A 6,136-nucleotide genomic window follows, 5' to 3' on the forward strand; every position below is an offset into this window, starting at 1 on the left:
AAATATTTACACCCCAAACCTGAATTTTAACTTCCAAAATGCCAAGATAAACATTCCTGGATTATACCACAGTCATAATGTTAGGGGAAGCACACTGATTGAAACCGCCCACCCTGGCCAGGTACCATAGTAACCATTTGCATGAGTTGTTTTATGACAGGAGATCCTGATGAGGAATACAGAACTAATAAGCCACCACCAACCGGAAGAGTTCGAGAAAGGTCTAAAGGAGACACTGCGTGTCTGTCCACTTCCCAGAATCCCTCTTGCTAGCATCCATCTTCGCTGAGTGATGCATGCGCCACCAGGAAAGACTGTGAATTAGAATGATTGGTCAAAGACCACCCAGAAACTAATCCCATCACCATAAAACCCGAGACTGCGAGCCACGCGGCAGAGCAGCTCTCCTGGGTTCCCTTACCCTACTGCTCTCCACCTGGGTGCCCTTTCCCAATAAAGTCTCTTGCTTTGTCAGCACATGTGTCTCCTCGGACAATTCATTTCCAAGTGTTAGACAAGAGCCCAGTTTTGGGCCCTGGAAGGGGTCCACCTTTCTGCAACAATAACATTCAGGAGTCGCAGGCCATCTGCTCTCCAGGTATTTTAATGCCTCAGTAAGTCCTAATGGTTGCATAACAGCTTATTTGTACTTGTCAGTTAATTCAAAATGACTGCTCTTTTTCTTTCCACTTCCTCATCCACCTTTCCAGAACTTCTCTATTTTCGAGCTGCTACCCTCTACTTCTTTACATGGTGGTGGTTAGTCGCTCAGTCATGTCTGACTCTTGCGACCCCATAGACTGTAGTCTGCCAGGCTCCATGCGATTCTCCAGACAAGAATACTGGACTGGGTCACCATTTCCTTCTCCAACTTCTTTATGTGTCTCTTCATAAACGCTGTTTTAACCACTGCCCACACGCAATAGTTGATGCCAGGAATAACCTGAAAGCTAAACTCACCTTAGCCAGTCAATGAAAAAGTCATTCCGGTGTCTAGCTAAATATTTTCTGAATTTAATTTCCTTCTTTAGCTACTTATAAGTCAATGACTCATTAGCTCATGAGTCAATGACTCAGCTACTCACCTTTTTCAATATGTTTGTGGCCAAAATTATTCTTTGAGAAGAGAGCAGGTGAAAGATGGGCTTTTCCTCAGATTCTGGTTGCTTTGCAGTGAATGTACATATGAGAAACACCCCAGGAGGGAGAAGATAACAAACGGAGGTGTGCAGAAGCCCCCGCTGGAGGAGAAGCCTCACTGAAGGAGAAGCCTCCGCTGGAGGAGAAGCCTCACTGGAGGAGAAGCCCCCGCTGGAGGAGAAGCCTCACTGAAGGAGAAGCCTCTGCTGGAGGAGAAGCCTCTGCTGGAGGAGAAGCCTCACTGGAGGAGAAGCCCCCGCTGGAGGAGAAGCCCCCGCTGGAGGAGAAGCCCCCGCTGGAGGAGAAGCCCTCGCTGGGGGAGAAGCCCCCGCTGGGGGAGAAGCTCCCGCTGGAGGAGAAGCCCCCGCTGGAGGAGAAGCCTCACTGGAGGAGAAGCCCCCGCTGGAGGAGAAGCCCCCGCTGGAGGAGAAGCCTCCGCTGGAGGAGAAGCCCCCACTGGAGGAGAAGCTTCACTGGAGGAGAAGCCCTCGCTGGAGGAGAAGCCTCCGCTGGAGGAGAAGCTTCACTGGAGGAGAAGCTCCCGCTGGAGGAGAAGCCTCACTGGAGGAGAAGCCCCCGCTGGAGGAGAAGCCCTCGCTGGAGGAGAAGCCCCCGCTGGGGGAGAAGCCTCCGCTGGGGGAGAAGCTCCCGCTGGAGGAGAAGCCCCCGCTGGAGGAGAAGCCTCCGCTGGAGGAGAAGCCCCCGCTGGAGGAGAAGCCCCCGCTGGAGGAGAAGCCCCCGCTGGAGGAGAAGCCCCCACTGGAGGAGAAGCTTCACTGGAGGAGAAGCCCTCGCTGGAGGAGAAGCCTCCGCTGGAGGAGAAGCTTCACTGGAGGAGAAGCTCCCGCTGGAGGAGAAGCCTCACTGGAGGAGAAGCCCCCGCTGGAGGAGAAGCCCCCGCTGGGGGAGAAGCCCCCGCTGGAGGAGAAGCCCCCGCTGGAGGAGAAGCCCCCGCTGGAGGAGAAGGTCCCCCTGGAGGAGAAGGTCCCGCTGGAGGAGAAGGTCCCGCTGGAGAAGAAGCTTCACTGGAGGAGAAGCCCTCGCTGGAGGAGAAGCCCCTGCTGGAGGAGAAGCCCTCGCTGGAGGAGAAGCCGCCGCTGGAGGAGAAGGTCCCCCTGGAGGAGAAGGTCCCGCTGGAGGAGAAGGTCCCGCTGGAGAAGAAGCTTCACTGGAGGAGAAGCCCTCGCTGGAGGAGAAGCCCTCGCTGGAGGAGAAGTTGCCGCTGGAGAAGCCCTCACTGGAGAAGTGTCTGCTGGAGGAGAAGCCTCGCTGGAGAAGAAGCCCTCACTGGAGGAGAAGCCCCCACTGGAGGAGAAGCCCCCGCTGGAGGAGAAGTCTTCGCTGGAAGAGAAGCCTCACTGGAGGAGAAGCCTCACTGGAGGAGAAGCTCCGCTGGAGGAGAAGCCTCGCTGGAGGAGAAGCCCTCACTGGAGGTGCGGCACTAGACAGCCCACGGCCGGCCAGGCGCCAGGAGTCCGTGCGCGCGCCGCCCCCTCTCCCGCGCCCCGCTCTCGCGCAGGCGCAGGAGGGCCCGGGGTCGCGGGGTCGCGGGGTCGCGGGGTCGCGAGGCTGCCGTTGGAGGCCTGCGCTGCCTGAGGAGCCTGCGGGCCGGCTGGATCCCAGGCCCCTTGAACTTTCCAGGATGCCGGCTTGGCGGGGTCTGGGGACCTGGCGCTGAGGGCGCGGCTACCAGAGACGCGCCCCCAGAGCCGGGGCGGGGCACTGGCGGGAGGACCCCGTCGGGACAGCCGCTCCGGAGCAGGGTGACCTGCCGGTGCCGTGGCCAGCCAGGGCCTGGGCCAGGCAGGGCGAAAGGACCGTGAGCAAGTAAAATGAGGGGTAACGATGTCGCTTTGCTTTTGAACTTTAACTGTTAAAGGCCCCAGGGAGGCACGGAGACAGAATTCAGTGCCTCGCCACGCCCGCCCGCCTGTCTTGTCTCCTTCCCCCTGTCTGCAGAGGCTGGGACTCACCCCCCCCCGCCCCGACCCGCAGAACCAGTCTCTTTCTCCCTTGTTAGCTGTAGTTGGTGTATAATACTGTGTTGAGTTCCACGGGAACAGATACCGCACTTCCCTTTGCTGAAGTGACTCTTCGTTTATCTGCTTTGTGCACAGCGGCATCTGGCGGCAATCCTGCACGCCTCACTTAACTTCTTGCTCCTTTCCCCTTTGGTAACCGTAGTTTCCCCCCGCCCCCATGTCTGTGAGTCTGTTTTGTAAATAAGTTGATTTGTACTATCTTTTAAAGATTCCCCTGAGAAGTGATATGTATGTCTTCCAATGTCTGACTTGCTTAATTTAGACCGATAATCTCTAGGGCTTCCATGTCGCTGAAGATGCATTTTATTATTATTTTTTATGGCTGAGTCTTGGCGTGCTGCAAATTCATGGGGTCGCAAAGAGTCAGACACGACTGAGCGACTGAACTGACCTGAATATTCCATTGCATATATATATACATATATTTGTATATATGTGTGTGTATAATATCTTCTTTATCCATTTCTTTGTTGAGGAACACTTAGATTGTTTCCATGTCTTGGCTACTGTAGATAGTGCTTCTATGAACATCTTTACGAATTAGTTTTTTCTCCAGATATATGCCGAGGAATGGGATTGCTGGATCATATGCCATCTCTATTCTTAGTTTTTTAAGGGAACTTCAGACTGTTCTCCATACTGGCTGCACCAGTTTACATTCCCACCAACAGTGTAACAGGGCTCGAACTGGGTTTCTCCACACCTTCTCCAACATTTGTTATTTGTAGATTTTTTTGATGATGGTCATTCTGACTGGAAGGAGGTGATTAATATCTCATTGTAGCTTATTTAATAAAGTCTGAGTCTCTTGGTCACAGTGCAGGACTGGCCCTGGACAGACAGAAATTAATTCCTGGACTTCTGGGAGCTCACACTGATCTTGGGAACCAGTCATGAAAATCAAAAGTCAAGACTACACGGTGATAGGAAGTATGCACAGAATGTTAGGGAATCAAAGAGAGGACCATCTTAACAGACTCATGAAGCAGAGGCTTCCCAGAGAACATTTCTGCCACCACTGTTAGGGCTCAGACTTAAGGGAGTGGCCAGGTGAGGCTGAGAAGCTGAGCACAGAGCAATTCATGAAGGGCTTTATGAGCCCTGCCAAAGGATCTGAGCTTCATTCTGAAGACTGTTAGGAGTTGCAGCCCTGCTAAAGGCACTGAAGATGGAGAAATGGTTTCTCCACGTGAGCTCTCTGTAATTGTTCCAGAATTTCTGTGTAGCACTAAATTAAGGGGTGAGGAGGGGGTTGAGAATAATGGCTCGGGGCTTTCCTGTAGCTGCTTTTTGGCTTAGTGATGGATCACCAGAAGATAAAAATAAATCATTAATTTTCTTTTATATTCTACTTTTAGTTTTTAACTGGGTTGTAGAGTAACCACATGTAGAATTTTTTGTTTAGTTTCTAACCATCATGTATTACAGGAAGACATTGTAGCATTTCTCACTCTCTTCCTTCGGTCAGTTAAGCTGAGGCTTTCTAACACACAATTTTTTTCTTGGTTTTTTAATGAATACTTCATTTGGAGTGGTTTTGGTGGAGCCTGATGGCAGTTATAATGATACTAAATTTCTACTTCCCCAGTCACTCATGGTGTTTCCACTATAAACTGAAAAGACTTTTTTCTATACATACAAAAAGGCTTACTATTTTGATTATCTTTCTTTTATCTAAAATGTGGCAAATAATAGCAGTCTAGATATGACTTTTCTTCATTACTCTATACATGAATTTTATAATTTGTCTTTAAGCATGACAGAGTGATTGATCTTCATTGCCTATAGGCTTATACTCTTTAACATTTCTCAAAAGTGACATTTTAATATATAAAGCTTAGTAGCTATAATTCAGCTGTTAAAATATTGTTTTCTCTATTTGCTCTCACAGTTCTTGTATTCTTACCTGGCTTTTTGTGTTTCTGTACTTTATAGAATTAAGAGACATTCAGGAAATCAAATATAGAAACCAGAATTTCATTAAAATAATCAATTCATGAGATTTTAAGGGTGCAGAGAATGACAGATAATTTAGTCAAACTCTTCTCTCATTTCTGGAAGGTCCAAGGAAAGCTTTGAGATCATCTGTTAGGTGATCACTTGAGTGGCTGAGTGACAGAACTCATGTTTTTGACCTAAGTATGCCATGTTAGAAGATATTAAGCAGTGTTATTCTAGATCCTCAAGTGGGTGAAATCTCAGAAAGAGATGCTTTTAGCCAGGTTTTTAATGTTCACATAAGTAAGAAAGTGATTTAAGCGCAAGGGGAAGCTGCAGGAATAACAGTAAGAGTGTTTAGGATTGTGGAAGCACTTTAATAAGTTGTCTGATGGAAGAAAAATCCATTTTATAGAAATAAGAACTAGGTAGCAAATATATGTCAGGGGGAAAAAAGTCACAAGCCCATGATGAATTCAAGTCCAAGAATTTGGTTTTAAAAATGCAAACATGGCATTATGAGTTACATTGAATTGATTATGAATTGCAAATGAGCTATTAAAAGCTTTACTAAGATTCTCTAATACTAGTCTTATTTCCTGCTACTGCTGCTGCTGCTAAATCGCTTCTGTCGTGTCTGACTCTGTGCGACCCCATAGACGGCCGCCCACCAGGCTCCCCTGTCCCTGGGATTCTCCAGGCAAGAACACTGGAGTGGCTTGCCATTTCCTTCTCCAGTGTGTGAAAGTAAGAAGTGAAAGTGAAGTCGCTCAGTTGTGTCCAACTCTCAGCGACCCCATGGACTGCAGCCTGTCAGGCTCCTGCGTCCCTGGGGTTGTCCAGGCAAGAGCACTGGAGTGGGTGGCCATCGCCTTCTCCAGTCCTATTCCCTAGGTTTTCTTTATACTTCATAATCCAGAGATGCTGTTCACTACTCAGAGAAAATATGTGTAATATTGTATATATCAAAATTTTTTAGTCAAAGGGAGGCTTTTCAGTTCTGGAAACCTAACTCA

The sequence above is a fragment of the Capricornis sumatraensis genome, chromosome 16, assembly GCF_032405125.1.
Source record: "Capricornis sumatraensis isolate serow.1 chromosome 16, serow.2, whole genome shotgun sequence".
NCBI lineage: Eukaryota > Metazoa > Chordata > Mammalia > Artiodactyla > Bovidae > Capricornis > Capricornis sumatraensis.